The sequence below is a fragment of the Etheostoma spectabile genome, chromosome 19 (assembly GCF_008692095.1).
Source record: "Etheostoma spectabile isolate EspeVRDwgs_2016 chromosome 19, UIUC_Espe_1.0, whole genome shotgun sequence".
NCBI classification, from domain to species: Eukaryota; Metazoa; Chordata; class Actinopteri; order Perciformes; family Percidae; genus Etheostoma; species Etheostoma spectabile.
This window is the reverse complement of record NC_045751.1, coordinates 2,228,108-2,246,195: the sequence shown is the minus strand read 5'-3', so window position 1 is coordinate 2,246,195 and position 18,088 is coordinate 2,228,108. Positions and strand designations below refer to the sequence as shown.

The following is an 18,088-nucleotide window of genomic DNA, read 5'->3' as shown; positions in this document are numbered from 1 at the left end:
TTTGGTGATTAGCAAAAAAAAAAAAAAGCATAAGCCCCAGACTGCTGACATATTTCTTTGGAAAACCGTATGTCTGAAAAAGACAGATATGCTCTGGAAAATGGATCAAATCTGTTTCATGTCAGATAGCTGCTAGTATTTTCCCCACGGTGAATCTTTACTAAGCCACAAACACACAGGATTAGAGATTGAGGTAATGGCCATAGTAGATCAGAAATATACACAAAAAAAGGACTATATTAAATGATTAGTAACAACTTCTGATAACCTCCAAATTACTTATTTAAAGACAGGAGCTACATACACTATTTTTTTGCTGGTCTAAATGTATAACCTTCCCTAATAAAAGTAATAAAAGTGCTAATTTCTCTTACATTACATCGCTATTGCGAGGAAAGCACACACACACACGTATTTCCTCTGCAAAGGAGGAATGATTTTGCAGCAGAGCCGAGCTACCGTGTGTTTAATGAAATGCCCGGATTCCTCTCAAGGCACTATGGATGAGCTATTTAAGTCTGGTGCATATTTCATGACCGTTTAACCGCACACTGGCTGCTTATTAGTCACATTGCAAAAAACTTGCACTTGCACTTTCCAACACACAAATACAAGCACATACAGACAATTCAACACCGCACTATTGGAAACAGCATTGCTTATATACATGATTAATTACAACGTTGCTCAATCCATATCACTGAGCACATGGAGGTATATGTCCACATGATCCATTACATTAAAACCTCAGCATACTTAATCTGATTACACTCCCAACAAGAAGTGAAAGAGAAATGTTAATTTTCTAAATATGAAATATCTCCTTTGGTGACAAACTTTTAGAGGAATGCTATTTTAGCTGTTTCAACTGTTGATATCAACTGCCATGGCTTCTAATGTCATGTGCTCAGGTTTCTACATTTGGTTGTATTTTTCAGTCAAACTGTGGTGTCATGCCAGCCTTTAGCCAGTGTGAAACAACCACAAGATGGCGCTGTGCATCATCATTTGCCCTTAAAGTGACTCCATCTGAAGCTGTGCTATTTACCTCCTCTCTTTAAAGTGAGTGGCTTCCATGGGCTGAGATTTGCTACAGCCTCATAGATTTAAATGCACACATTAAATTAATATTGATTCTCTATTAATGGTTTCCTGTTTATCTTTACACCACACCAAACATAACTTTAAAAAAATAACTTAATTATGATTTTTCAAAAGACAACTCATACAGGTTGCAGAAAAATAGCTTACTTGACGTCGTTTGAGATTACAGAAGAATAAGGTCTTTTTAGCTGCAAATTCAACTTATTAAATATTCATTTTGACAGTACTGTGAATATGAATCTTTTGTTATTGTTCAGGTGAATTTCTTAAACACGTCTACTAAAAAATATCTTCATTTTAACTGTAAAGGTCACCATCAGAGGGACACTACATGTCTTTCAAAGAATAAACTGAGAAAGGAGAAATATAGAATCAACATAACAACTAGCTGATGAGAGAATTGCTTTACAACCGTGAAGCTTTGTGCATAAAGCTGGCATAAATAGAGGAAATGACAATAATTAAAGGGAAATATACATCTATGCATATACTGGATGCAAGAGGAGTTATGATAATAAAACAGTATGTATTGAAATGATGGTAAAATCCAGTAGATGGCACTCTGGCAATACAAAATCTTTCCACACACATCCTTCTCACGCCCACAGCTCCTACAGTAGGTGTGCCTCTCGTCATCAGGAGAGGTCCCTCACCGTCTACGCGGCGCAGTACGACGGCCGAGCGCAGAGTGACAGCGCAAATGAACTTGTATTGCTGCTGTAATGAAGTACACAAGCTAATTGGATGAGGAATAACAAAAGAGCATGTGGATTAATGCCTGCACGAGAATATATCTCTCACACACGCGCACACACACTTACACACACTTACACACACACACACACACACACACACACACACACACACACACAACACAACACACACACACACACACACACCACACACACACACACACACACACACACACACACACACACACACACACACACACACACACACACACACACACACACGCACACACCTCTGCAGTGCTTAATCCTTCATTGTTCCCCTTATATCTCTGCACTCCATCTCACACACGGCACAAAGCCGGATGGCGTCACCACCATCACTCGTGTGCACACACACACACACACACACACACACACACACCGTATCACGTCACACATACACACACCTTGTTGCCATCTGTCTGTGCAGCGGCCCATGTCTCTGGCACTGGGAGCAGTTGGGAGCATGAGAGTGAAAGAGAAAGTGTCTCTTGGCTCTGTAGTCCCACTTCCTTTCCTCTTTCTCCTGCTGTGCTGTTGTCTATCAAATGGTCTCTCTACATCACACTGTCCGCCGACGGGCCTTCCCTACCAACGCCTACACTTGATGCCATTTAGAGAAAAATCTAATTATCCCTTGCTGGAACCATACACGCTAAAGAGATGGTGGATGTGTGCTCTGTGTTTTCACTGATTTCACCGTTATGAGAGCTCATTTCAGCTTAGTTCATTAACTACGGGATACACACTTCCTCGCAAATGTTAAAGCCCAACTCAACTAGAGGAAAAATAAACATGCTTGATTAGCTTACGTATTAGGCGTTTCAAATTAATACCGCAGATGGCAGAATTACTCTCGCCATTTCACAGGCAGAAATATAAAGAAAGTGGGAGGGTGAGAGTTGTGCCCTGTAGTGGAGTGATCGCAAGAAGAATCTGGATGTTGCTATATGGATATTGATACTTCACCTGAAGTTGTAAGAAAGCTGCATGTATTTCCGTGCTTCATGATTACATTCACCAGCATGAATTTATTGTATGCGCAAAAAATAAAATACTTACTCTATAAACCTGGGAAATCACAGTATCTGCAGACAACATAATGAGTAAAATCCACAAGAATATAGGTGATTCTCTGTCATCAAGATTGCCTTCTCCTTTCAGTACATTTTCATAACCATGCCGCTTTACAAAGAGCTTTGTGGGCAGCATTCCCCCTCTCTCTCAGTCTCTTCCATTTAGACAGCAGTGCCTTTATAATGGTGCTATATTTAACTGGAGTGATAAGAAATGGCAGCTATCAGCAGGCGGTTTGGAAATCGCATATAACAGTTATTGTGTGTATATATATATATATATATATATATATATATATATATATATATATAAAAATTGATTTATACGGCCTATCACTTAGCAGGTGCAATATGTGGATGACTATGGCCTAATATAATATTAAGGAATGGACAAGGGGGTTGAGGAAAGGGCCAGGTGTAGCCTCAAGGTGAAAAAAGTATGATCAAAGTCCAAAGACATAAGACATTACTCCATGAAATCTACTGTTTTTATAGTTAAAGCAATGTGATAGTGTCTAGATATTGCATGTTCACAAAAAGAATAGTTATAGTTTCATACAATTTGATTGGACGTTGCATATTATCTATAATCTTTAACTATATATGTGTTATTTTAAAATAAAATCATATTTGAAATATAAGACAAGAGTTAGGGTCTGTATACAAGTTTTTGGGATTGAACCTCATGTCTCAGTTAAACAATGAAGGCCCTTCTGAGAGTTATTACTAATTTCTTTGGACTTCTAAGACCCTCCCCGCGTTGCGTCAACCATATGACAATAACACCGATATGGTCCAACTCGTTTCATAATTAATTAAAAGAAACCAAATACAAACGAATTTAAGATGATGTACTGTACATAGAATTGAAAGCATCATTTATAAATGGAACAATACTTTTCACAGCCTCCATTTTACATCCAAACTACTATAATCAATTCTCACATTTAGGAAAAACATTTATTATATACAATATGTAACAAATATTTAAATCACTCTACTTTTTAAGAAAAAAGAATGGTTGTTACTGCTTTGAAGTGCTGAACTTGATCTGTATTATTGCCTATTATTAGGGCACATACAAGCTTTTTGAAGGTGGGAGGGACTGTTGGAGAATTTCTTTAATTACTTATATCTATAAAACAATGTTTTTAAAAAACTGATATATTGGCCTTTCGGGCTGCCAGTTGATTATGATGGGCAAACAGAGACGGGACGGTTGTCCTCAGCATGTGGCGCGCACACTGAAGCTACCATCATTTAGAAAGGGAAGGACAAAATTAAAAATAAATAAAGTGAGAAAACAAATGACCATCCCAACTCTCCCTTCAGAAAATCAGATCACCCATGCATTGTTTTGTCATTTATAATAATTATATTATGAATTACCATACTTATAATCATATTATCAATAAATCTCAAAGAGGCCTTGCTTTAAAAAAAAAAATTAAGGTCCTCATTCCTTCATAATTTCATACAGTCCCTGATCAAAAGACCGTCTGAATATAATAGATTTAAACTACATTGCATCGTAATTTATTTATAATTTATTTATAGATGTAAATGGTCTGTTTATCTAGCGCTTTTCTAGTCTCAACGACTACTCAGAGTGCTTTAACATAGGACAGGAACCATTCACACACACGTTCATACACAGTGGCAGGAACCATTCACACACACATTCATACACTGTGGGCGAGGCTGCAAAACAAGGTGCCACCCGCTCATCAGATAAACACTCACACACATTTACACACCAACGGGGAAGCATCGGGGGCAACTCAGGGTTCAGTGTCTTGCCCAACGACACTTAGACATGGGACTGCAGGGCCAGGGATCGGAGCACCAACCTTCCGATTGGCAGGCCGCTCTACCACTGATCCACGAGCCACCACAGCCGCCCAGTGGATGATTGATGACACACACACACACACACACACACACACACACACACGACACATTGTATATCCACACGCACACACACACACATATATATACGACACACACACACACACACACAACACACAAACACACATACATTATACCTGTATATACACACACCACACACACACAGTATATATATATATATATATTATATATATATATATATATATATATATATATTACATAACAACACACACACAAAGTATATATTATATACATATACATACATATAACCGTGTGTGTGTGTACATATATACATACATATATATACTATGTATATATACACACACACACACACACACACATATATATATACACACTATATATATATATAATATAATCTATATACACACACACATATATATATATATACACACACACATATATATATATAATATATATATATTATATATTATAATATATATATATATATATATATATATACACACCACAACACACATATATATTATTATATATATATACACACACACACACTGTATTATACATCATCATCATACATCATTTTTAAACGGTTGTTATTTCCTGTGTTGTAAACAAATGATAGATCTTAAAAGCTATGTTTCTGGTATGAACATGGGTCTCTCCCACCCATTAAATGCAGTAGGGAGAAATAGCCTTGGCGGTAGAAAAGCGCCTCATGTTTACCCCTTGGCGCGGAGCTGGTGCCATGTCCAGACTTGTAAATCAGGCCCATTGAGGTAGCATAATGCTGATGATTATGACAGCCAGTCACATGGGAGTGATAGAGGGACGTTGAGTTATGGGCTTGGGGAGGATGCCCAGAACTGAAGAGTCTCACAAATGGAGAAGCACTTTCACCAACACACAAGTCCCCAGATGGGGACTAATGCTGCAGTTGGAGGCGGTGCCACCCAAATGACTGCACATTAACTGCTCAAAACCCACAGAATAGTGAAGTATGTTTGCTTTTTTTATTTCACAGTTCCGCCGCCTAACTCTATTACGGCTAGATAATATTTCAAAAAACACACAGACTGAATAAAAAAGCAAAAGACAGCCAAAGTATTTTGAAAGTGTTTTGTGTTGCACTGCCCTGCAATGAATCACTTAACTAGATGACTTCAGGATGGGGAATGCATTTCTAGTCACTGTATGGCTAAATAATGTACTGTCTGCATTCAGCTTTATTCTTTCTACTCCCCTTTGCGGATGAACGATCATTCATTCGCATTGATCGTCAGCCATGATAATATAATCAGGAGTAAAGCCTGACAAGGCTGGCCGCTCCGATAGATCAGAGCTGCTGACAGCAGAGCTATGCACAGGTCATAAACCCTCACCTTCCCTGTTTGACCCCACATCAATTTGGCTCTTTCCAATATGAATGCAAATAACAATGCATTTTTGGTGACATGTTTATGGTTATCTCTGTATCTCCACTCGCTCCGCCTGCTGCCCCTAAATGAGGCTGATGTTACCGAGCTAATGGGATTGAAAAAGGTAACCTATTTCTCAATAGTGGTCAGCTCGCCCCCACCCTCCCCTCCAACACCTACCCAAAACATAAACAAAGCTTCCGTGCATGCCCTTATACACACACACACACACACACACACACACACACACACACACACACACACACACACGTCCTCCACCCTAGTCACTTGTGTATGCATTGAGCTGATAAGTACTGCGGTTCATTTTCCCCATGGCAAAGCACAGTAAAAAACTGGGGAGTAATAATTGCTTTGGGGGGCGAGACGAGGATGGCTAAATATGCTTGATTGCCTCCTAAGCTTTGGTGCTGTGTAATGAAATATGGCTGCTGCAGACAGGAGCTCCCGTGCGATAGCTTTCTTGTCACTTTCTCACTTGCTTCCCCCCCCCCCCCCACCTCCTTGTGCTTATTTTCTCACCCCTTCGCTCTTCTGTTCTGGCATTTTCGTCTTTGCTCACCCGTTGCCTTTGTTACAGAATGGAGTCCATCAAAGCATGTGTTGCCATTGAACACTTATCTTAGCTATAATGTAATAATTACGGAGGCCAAATCCTGCCTAATTGAGTATTCCTCACCACATCAAAACGGCAAGCACCCTAATATTCCTCTGTTCTACAATTTAATTTGTGGATTCATTAGCATGAACAGGGTGTATAGGGAGAAACCAGATAACAAGGAACTTAACACACACACACACACACACACACACACACAGCTGATGAAGTCAGGTTGAAGGGGCTAGGACCCTGTCATCTCCTCACCTAGGTAATTATGTTGGCATGTCATTTGCACGTTCGGGCCCTAAAACTGTAAATAAATGATTGTGTTTCCACTAATATCCATTAAGACCTTCCAATGCAACCAAATATCCAGTTTGCTTATTTGCTTTCAATTTCAATTTTCCATAAAAATCAGCCAACTACAGTACATTCCCACAGAAAATTGACTGTAAATCAACATGAATAAGAGGTTTTGGGCAGATAGACTACTATAATCATGCCATTCATAATCATCACTGCTAATCATCTCATTCGACTGCCATAAAGCCCTACAATAATGTTTGAAAAGATAACGAGTCAAATTAAAGCTCACCCACTGCAGCTAAAAAAAAAAAAAAAAGTTTATTCCCAATTTTGTTGTAACCACTCAAAGCACATTTCCCCTGTTGGTTAAATAAGTAGCAAATCATTTACAAGAATATTAGACCACAGGCTTGTATGGGCACAGCAGCATCTGCTAATGCATTTAGCAAGAAAATAGCCCGAGAAAATCTTCCCAGCACATTAAATGCAAGACTTTTTCCCCCCTCTTTCGCTTCCAGAATAACTCACAAGCCTAATTTGTTGTGCTACTTAAAGGAAAATGTAATTACACTTGTTTTCATTATAATTCACAAAGCCAATCGATAACTGTGGTTAAGTCATTCTCTACTGCACATGCAATCTTCTGTTCCTTCAACTGGAATTTGGTTGCAAAACAAGTACCCTGTATGCCTTTACTATATATACTGTACGTAATGGTGGCGAGTAATTAATTAAATGAACAACGGCAATCAGAGTTTTTTTTTTTTTAATGGAAAATACTTTACGTAAACTTTATTCGGTCTTTATTTTTATGAAGTGCTCCTTGCTGTTTGTAATACATGAAAATGCCGCCCTGTACGCCACAGACAGACTGATTAAGCTATTCATCCCTATCCTGTTCCTCTCTGTCTTTCTCATTTGTGCAGTTCTCTTTCCTGAGACGTCAACCACAGGATGAGGCCTGCGGCAGGTAAGAGACTGAGAAGAATGGCTGATGAGTTTAGGACAATTATGTCCCGACCTTTGTTTTGCATCATTTCCCATGCGCTTAAAATCCATGCGACACATCAAGGATGCCCACATGCTGTGTTTTTTTGGAACTTATAAGCCAATAAGTCCAGCTGATGATGTGTCCAACTATCCATCTTTGTTTCAAAGAGGACTTTTATATTTTGAGTGCGAGCACAGGACTGAGAACACGTCAAGTGATATCAAATCAAGTGCTAAGTTGAATCTCGACTCCCTCTCAATCCCTCTCATTTCCTGACCTGCAGGGCGGGCGGGCGGGCGGGCGGGCGGGCGGGGGGGGGGGTGGGGACAGACTAGATCTCTGGGGGAACAGGCTGGGGGGGGAACAGACTATATCTGGCAACCTAAACCTTTTTAAAGTGACTGAGAGAGTGAGGGAGACTGACTGGCATTGATGGGGACCAGGACTGTGCGATGCTGTGCTGCACTGCGCCCGGGCCTCACAAGCCTGATTGATAGAGTGTGATGAGACTGTCAGTGAGCAAGGAGAGCAGCAGAGAGATAGGCTAGATGGAGGGAGGGAAGTGGGCTGACCACGGTAGAGAGATAGAGAGAAATAAATTTGAGAACATGTGAAGGATGAAGTAGGGGAATGAAGTGGCTGGATGGAAGGCGTTTCGGACACATGCCGGATGGAGAGGTGGAGGGGTAGGGGGGTCACTGCAGGACAGGTGAGTCTGGAAGGCTTAAGGCTCGTATGCAGATTAAGTTTTGACAGAGACAGATTTAGTTGATATGATACATTGAGAAAACAGCATCAATCTCAAATAGGGCCAAAAATGTGATGCCTTTAAAATTAAAATAAAACTCTCAAATCCCTCAAATCACAAACAAAGTTATTTATTTGTTATTGTATTATCTGTCGCTGACATTTCCATCGTTGCCCCTAGACAATGGAGATGAATGTTTTCATGTTGGTAATCCAGACTAACAAGGAGACATTGATTTTGATTTTGTTAAATGCCACATTTTAACTCTGGGAGCACTACAAGCAACATACCATTCAATTCTGTTGTGTTGATGAACTTTAACCAATGCAAAAGGCATTCAATGTTAATTGCAACCGGCAACCAATATGCACCCAATGTCTATGCAAGAAATCGTTTTTAATGGAAGTTTCATTAGCCGATAACTCTGACCTAGCTACTGAACAACGTCCGCTAACGTTTTTTTACACTATTAACACTTTGACAGAACTAGCCCTAACTTTATAAGTCACAGTAATAAAAACCAATTTGACCCAGTGTTCTAACATTAAATTTCAGTTGCTTACGTTTCAATTAGGGTTCTAGTCTGCGCCATGTAAATTGCCAACATCTTCTCTGGGGACTACCAGCGTTAAAACTTCACAACCGTCTCCTGCTATAGCTCTGACAGATCGGATAAAGACTTCCGGCCAACAATACGTTTCTGTTAACCCTTTCCTTGACTGGGTTACACATGCGTAGCGTCGGCAACACGCAGGATGTTAAACATGTTTCAAATCCTTTTAACCTCTAATTGTTTGTCTTCTGTCGCTAAGAGCAAGGTTTGCAAACTAACTTCAAGCACTAAAATTGGTTTAAAAAACAAAAAAACTGATCAATAAATCTAAAAAAAAAAAAAAACGCATAGTCCATATTGGAAGGAAAATGAGCCAAGTTTTTCAACTACAACTCTTGATCTTCAGAACTACATATTTCCTATAACTGTATGTCTTCCATAGGAATGCCATAAACAGTTTACTGGCTTGTTTATCACTCTATCAGCACCTGCTTTCAACACAATATTAGATGTTGTGGACACATGGCATCTTGGCGGTGAATGGAATACAGGCTGAGCTAAAGCCCTGTTCTGGGAATTCCACAGTTAGTGATTTCAGACTCAATAAAGGCACCATGTTTTACTTTTATCCTTGCCTGAGGAAAGAAAGCTGACTCACCAGAACGCCAAAGTTATTATTAGGGCCTCACATGTGTGAAGAAAAGCTATGCTTCTGTGCGTGTGAGTGTGTCAAAGACAGAGAGAGAGAGAGAGGGAGAGAGAGAGAGAGAGAGAGACTGGGCTCCAGCAGCAGTGGTAAGTGCATGGAGCAGCATGAGAAGCTCTTATCTGCTGCCTGCCAAGCCCTGACCAGGGCCCTGACTGCTGCCCTCCCTCTGTACCTCTCTAGCACGGCTTCCCACTAGTCTGTTAAAGGCAAGGCGGCCAGGTGAAATGAGCAATTCCCATTCAGGGACAGGAGCGCCGCGCAGACTCACCCTGTGAAATGGCTGCTCACTTTGGCAGATCAATGCACTCCCTTTCCCTCGCGCACTGCCACTGAGTGATAGCCAGGAAGAAAAGAAGGGGGAAAATGAGTATGGGTAGAGAGAAGGGACGGTCGTGCTTGTACCATGTTTGTTTGTGTATATGTGTGAGTGTGTAGAGGGGCGGGGTGTTAGCAGGGCATTTAATGACATTTGCCATGGCTGCTCTGAGTGAGTGCTGTTGAAGGATAATGGGAAATGCTTTGCATATACTTATATGGCATGCAATATTGCTGTTGCTTCGATGGCAAGAAAAAGTGGCATTCCTAGTCCTACCGGATATGAGAAAACTCAGCCACTGAACTGGACATTTTGCAGATATGAATGTGATTAGTGACTATCATTAAAATGCTTAGTTGTGCCAAGATGGAGTCCATATCTCTACAGTGATGAAACTCATATGGCTTTTGACATTAAAGGCATAGGCACAGTTAGCATATACAGTAGTTTCAAGGGTAAATATGTACAATAACATGATATGTGCATAATCTAGACTCAGTTTGCACCAGGTATTATTATACAGACTCAACCTGTGGATTTCCTTATTCATAGTGTGTTTCTCCATACCATTCCTTTGTTCTTAATAACATTTATGATGACACAAAATATAATACATAGGCTGGCGTATGCCTATTGAATGATGTCAAAGGTCAAATGACAGCAGCATATATTACATTTACTATATAATATATTAATATACATTTAAAAACTCAATCATTGGTAAATTAATTATATAAATTCACATTATAGTCTATGTTGCAGAAAACCTATAAGTATATAAGACTCTTCTGGTTTTTAAATTGGAATATTACAGAGGTGCAAGCTTACCAATTGTCTACTCTCAGTCATTAAAATAATCACCATAGAAATGTCACACACTCTGACCACCCTGAATCAGGTTTGGCTACGGATGATCAATGCACTTCGCTGATTGGTTATTGGTTACATCATTGATAAATGCCAAGTGATTCATGGTCAAATCTATTATTTAAATCTAAAAACCATAAATCTACCACAGGTATAATTAACAGGTATGCTATTTTGCTCATCCAAACAAATGCATCAGGTGAGGTTATTGTACTCCATATATGTTTTTATTCTTAACAGAATGTATACTGTGCTTAAGCCTTGCAGCAGGTTAGCCTTGAATACAATATATCTCCACACTGCCAATACTATTGACCAAGTCTGATGAACTATGGATAATAATCTGTACCAGAAAAAAAATCAAATTGCATTATCTAGATATTAAATGTCTCTTCTAAATGGGAAACAAATGAAAATAGGATGAAAATCGATGTGTAGATCAAGAGAATTTGTGTTCCAATTACTGTAAGGACACTTCCAATATGCAAACCATTTACTACTAAATATATACACAATCTTTTTTGGGCCAAATGAAAATTTGTATTTCTTTTAAAAAGACCGCACAGGTCTGCAATCTACTTTTGTAGAAGTGGCTATTAAGAAATCTTGTAAGAAATCTAATTGCTACTTAGCCATCTTTCCTTTTTGTCAAAAGTTCCTTCCTAGTACTCTCATTAACAGTCATCCAACCGAGGTTCTAAACAGATCATCTTGAGCAATTGAACAATTTTAATGTTTTCTTCTTTGAGTGATTGGTTCAAAGATCAAATAATCTGTCCCTCTTTGTTTCTAGAATGCATTATACTGGGTCCAGCGCGTTTTATCTTGCATATACACATTTTCTTTTTGTATTTGCATTATATATAGCTACAGGTCCAACACATGTTTGTGAAAATGGTGTGTGACTACACTGTAGCGGTTACAAACTATTTAATTGTGAGTTCATGTGCTTTTTCTACCACTACACTAAAAACAAGACCGTACCCTGTCAACACTACCCTGTAAAATGTACGCACTACACAAATGAGTACACACAGTGTACAGCATACAGCATTATCTTCACGATTGGACAAGTCTTGATTGGGTCGTTTTCTACAATCTCTCAATTTCGTCGCATATTGACCCAAATTTTACTAATAAACCAATCTCACTGAAACATCCTCCATACAATGACATTTAATTAGGAATCATTTGGGCAAGCTCTGTAGCCTAAAGTAATCCTGTAAGCAGGGCAAAGAGCTGTGCACCTTAGTGGAGGTGCAGATTAAAATGTATAAGAAAATGTAATCACCTCACTCCCTCTTGTAAATCATGGAGTGATAGTATCTAAGTAATCCAAACAACTTCAGATTCATTAAAAAGTGCTTGCCAAATCTATGCCCACTTAAAATGAAATTTGAACAAACTGAAGAAAAGCAATGGCTCAATGAAGGAGAAACATTACGGATTGAGTTTGAATAAGTACAGATAAAATTGACGCTACATTAAATTCTGTGTATAACAAGAGCCTTTTTACAGCTGCTTCATTATTGCAGCTAGAGTCTTAATCATTTGGTAGAATACAAATAGGTTGGCTCCGCCCTCCTACGTACTTGCGCTCAATTTTCATTTCACTTCAGTACTACATCTGGGTATATATTCTTGGGTTTTCTCCAGCCAAATTTTTGGTGGTCCAATCAGCAAACAGAAGGAGTGGCTGAGAATGATGACGTTAAGGCCGTTTGCTAGACTTGTAGTTCCGTAACGGCGGCAAAGAAAGATGCGACCGAAGCCATTCGGCCCTTTGTGGCAACGCTGCCGAAGTTAAAGCCTGAGCAAGAACAATCTTTGTTGAGTTCTGTTGGTGGCCATGATTTTATGGCCCTCCTCTAACTCTAACACTAGCGATGCTAATGCTAAGCCTTGTCAGTCTTTCCTCTTGTTGCACATGTGCATGACAAACGTCACGACCAAACGTTAGCGATTGGTTATGGAAGATCCAGGGATCCAATAGTTTTAAAATGTAACACAGTACCCGTCTTCAAGGAAGAGAACACTGGTCAATGGAGAGAGGTCAGACTCTTTGTAAAAATGAAATGTACCAGAGTCTGGTAGGACCCGGCTAATGGACCAGAGTCTGGTAGGACCCGGCTAATGGAACAGAGTCCGGTAGGACCAGGCTAATGTACCAGAGTCTGGTAGGACCAGGCTAATGGACCAGAGACTGGTAGGACCAGGCTAATGGACCAGGGTCTGGTAGGACCAGGCTAATAGACCAGAGACTGGTAAGACCAGGCTAATGGACCAGAGGTAAGACCAGGCTAATATACCAGAGACTGGTAGGACCAGGCTAATGGACCAGAGTCCGGTAGGACCAGGCTAATGTACCAGAGTCTGGTAGGACCCGGCTAATGGACCAGAGTCTGGTAGGACCAGGCTAATGGAACAGAGTCCGGTAGGACCAGGCTAATGTACCAGAGTCTGGTAGGACCAGGTTAATGGACCAGAGACTGGTAGGACCAGGCTAATGGACCAGGGTCTGGTAGGACCAGGCTAATGGACCAGGGTCTGGTAGGACCAGGCTAATGGACCAGAGGTAGGACCAGGCTAATATACCAGAGACTGGTAGGACCAGGCTAGAATACAAACTCCAATGATATGGAATGAATTGTTTTTGTTAAATTTTGCAACCAAACCTTTTGCAAGTAAATAAAATAAAAACCTTACTGACTTATGGATAGGCCCAATATAAGGGACTAGGCGTGTCATGAGACACTCAACTCATAAGACGAGATGAGATACAAGATTGGGTTCACGAGAACAAGACAACATTTTAACACTATTTTAAAGAAAACTTCTTTTAATTAATAAATATGACTGGAAAAACAGTCTTTACTCAGAGAACCAAGGTTACAACGTAACCAAGCGTTTGAATGCAGCAGTATACAAGGAAGTAGGCTGCTCATGCACTGACCTCGTCACACCTCTATAAATGACTCCTAAAATCGTCATTGCTTTTGACAGGAAGCTGACTTCATGATGCCAACCTCATATTGAAGGATATATATTTTAGTAATTTATGTGGCAATTCATTTGTTATTGCTACTGTTCAGAGAGCTCCGTTATTACAAAATATAGTCAGTGAGTCAAATTATAATATACATATAATTTATTTAGCCATTTTCTCTGTTCTAAAAGGTAATCTATCATAATTTCCTTCCCATTTCAGAGCCCCCCCAAGTCTCACAACATCAATAAAGGCCCGAGTTGAAAATATAGTCAGACCCATGCAGACATGACAGCAATAAAGTGCACTTGATTACATGGTTGAAAGTAAAGACAAGGAGACAGAAGAGCACAGGATAAGAAAATGGAAAAGCCTCTCAGCCTTGATCGCTCGGAACATCTTGAAGTTAGAAAGTCCCGTTTGTGTGCAGTCAGAGGGGTTGCAGGTTGGTCATCAGCTGTCAAGGCAGTAATGAACAGTGTTTACTAGTAATACCATGCACTGCCACATTTCAGGGTGTGAAATGTCAAAGTGTCCATTTTCCCCAAGCAAGTCTGAAGCAACACTGTCAAGGCTTTGGCTGTAAACAATGAGAAAAGAGAGGCTAGACAGCAACAAGGAGCTTTCTCCGTTTCACCTATTATGGTCAGAGTGAATGGGAAAGAGTGGCAGAATGTCAAGGCCAGAAAAATAGAGATGCTTGCGAAAGGTAGAAATAGTGGACTCCAAGTAGATTCCATTTGGCAGACACATAATGATAGCTGTTAAACAAAACTGAGGGAAGGAAAGCAGGTGAGGCTGAGAGAGAGGCACAGAGACACAAGAAGACACAAAGGCAGAGAACTACCTGCTGTTGCATCAATAGCTGTAATAATAGTGTTGACATTCAAATAGAAAGCTCTGACAATAGAAGCTGGCTGAGGCAGCACCCAGTATGCAAATAAAAAGAACACATCAGGAAATATTAGCTAGCGTCAGGACTTTTCTTAGCACACAATGAAAACCACTTGACCCTTTGGCATCACACAAGTGCTTATGTATAATGTGTATAGTGTGTGTGTGTGTGTGTGTGTGTGTATGTGCGCAGGCAAGCACAGTTGACACATTAAATGAGCTGATTTGCCCCTTATGTCTATTAATTTCATACTGGCTGTATATACAGATAACACCATGCATAGAACTATACTGTTACATGAATCTACTTTTCTACTGTACATAACGCAGTTTGCTGAAGCCTTCCTATGCAATTAGCTAAACCTGAGCTGTAGTGTACAGGGTTTGCTTTCCTTGATTGACATTCCAATTCCACTCACACCTCCACCCCTTCGTTCTCGCTGTCATGCTATCTTGAATACCCAGGTTAACCATAATTCAAAACAGAATGGATCATTAGTTGGCAAATTCATTCCTCACACTCTCTTTTGTGCACCCCACATGGCCCCAAAGGGCCAGTCAATCAAAATCACATTCAGCTGATACCACATTCACCACTGCACATATTGCATTCCCTTTTAAGTGCTCAGCAGTCTTTTGTATCAATGTACACCTATGGTGATGGGAGTAGAAACTTTTCATGTTGGAACTCAGTGGGATTTGAAGGACTACAGACATTAGCAAAGCCTAGCTGATACACAGGTCAATAGCTATTATATTACAAGCAATAGTCAATATGGTGCTCTCACATCACCAGCTCCAGATGTGGTTGCTGTCAAAAGATGTGTGACCCTTTTGACAGCACTTTGATTACGAGTCTGATGTTTTAACAGCACTGCAATTATTTGTCTTGTCACATTCTCTTTCTTGTATTATGTAGGGAAAAAAATAAATAAAAGATTGGCACATCAAGAAAAGAGCTTCACTTCTCCACTATACACAGAAATAACCAATATGGCTGGCTGTTCTAAGGACTAGATTGATTAGGTGTTTGCCTTTAATGCTCTTTGGAAAGGCCTGTTGATCTTGAAGCTTAGGCTTGCCAAATCACTACTACGGTTTAGATCACTTCCAAATCCCATTTTGACTTGCCTTTATGTAAATCAATTATCTTTTACCAATTGGTCTTGACGTCTTTCTAAACGCAGTACTCTCAATCAACAACAGCCACAATTTGGGAATGTCAGAACACAGTTAATTTACTTTGCCTCTCTACAGTATACTGTAAATCAGCAGTTTAGCACACTTAAGGAAATAATGCTCCCTTACATAACTGTTCTTCCCTATTGAGCAGTACAAAAGCAGCATAATCTTTTATATAGCACAATCAGAAAATGTGCAGCAGTCATTTTTCACACATCACTCACTCATGCCAAATTTAACTTAAATTCCATGACATCCGTACTGTGAAAAATGCACAATTCACTTAACATCGCCATGCTGGTTTACATCTGTATCACTAAAGGCACCAGATATTCAGCCCAGTCTCCCAGCAATTACATGTTGTATTTAATGTGCCACTGGAGGAAATACTTTAACTTTATATAGTGAGGCAAAAAGTATGGTTAACCTGGTGCCCTTATTTATTATACCAGAGAAAAACAATTAAAATTGTCTTTCAATCAATCCGTTTCATAATCTTTAGTTTTAGTTGCTTAACTGTGACCATACATATACGTTTTCTAATAAGGTCTGTAAGGCAAAGAATGTTGTCATTGAATCCCAGTGTAGCAGATATGTCCAATTCCAGAGTTCTGTCATGGGATATGGTTAGTACATTCATTTCATCATAGAAAAGGAGCTGCAAATATTGCCATTGTGCTTGTGATTTATTAAATCTGAGTTGAACATGGAGGGACATTATTAAAAAGAACAATAATGTAGAATCTGGATGTATTTAAAAAAAAAAAAGGAAAAAAAAGAAAATGCTCCTATTTATACAAGAGAGCAGAGAAGTGCAGACAAGCTTGAGCGACTTTAAAGTTTTCTATGGGAAATGAGATTTGGAATTTGACAGAGCTCCTAATATCCTACACGCACAGCTTCCCAGCATGTATGCTAATGCCCTGTCTTGACCACTAATACACAACAGGAAAAGTGGGCTACAGAAAATGAAGGAGGAAGCTGTGAAATAAATCCAGAATGCCTATAACCACTACAGTATCAGCCGTCTTGGATCTGTACTTCTTCATTCGGATGTTCTCATTTGTATCCACACCTGTGTCATTCACAGCCTTACGTCTTAACCTAATTTCATGGTCTATGGGTTTGGATGGATCCCTCTGCTGCTACTTGTACACCGAAGGGAGGAAAAAGAGCGCCTTGAGTGTGTGCGCATCTGTGCGAGTGTGCACTCACACAATAACACTATTGTGAAAGAGAAACAACGAGAGAGAGAGAGAGACATAGACAGACAGACAGACAGATGGTGTGCTGCTACAATAGCATAGAGAATTGTAGTCACTGCCAGATATTAACCTTATAACCTTGAACGTTCCTGTTAACTAAATACATATCAAGCTCCCTTGGATAGCTGAAACTGAATGGGGGTTTTACAGACTTTCACTGAGCGTGACTGATTGATCAGGTGTGGAGGTGAACCCGTTTTTTGGTAATGTGCTTCAATTACAGTACAAGTTTGCTAAAAACACACAAGTTAAAGCAAGACGATTAATTGCGAAATTATGTAACAGCAAATGTTACTGTTATTTGTGATGTGAATGTTGCCTGAACTGCACACGATTGCAGGGAAAACAAGACAACTAAAAGGAAATAACATGGTTGACATTGTATAATAATAATGTTTACATTAGTAATCCCACAAGGGGAAATTACAATTTACACTCT

The 18,088-nt window shown here is 39.7% G+C and overlaps 1 protein-coding gene across 43 annotated transcripts in view; it reads left to right on the top strand.

Moving 5' to 3' along the window:
- The window catches only part of LOC116669415 (receptor-type tyrosine-protein phosphatase delta), a 370,303-nt gene that overhangs the window by 157,008 nt on the left and 195,207 nt on the right, over positions 1-18,088 (top strand). For all 43 annotated transcript variants that reach the window (XM_032499288.1, XM_032499284.1, XM_032499283.1 and 40 more), the window contains exon 7: positions 8,065-8,108. The gene's annotated coding sequence lies outside the window, so the exon portion shown is untranslated. The remainder of the gene's footprint in view (positions 1-8,064; positions 8,109-18,088) is intronic.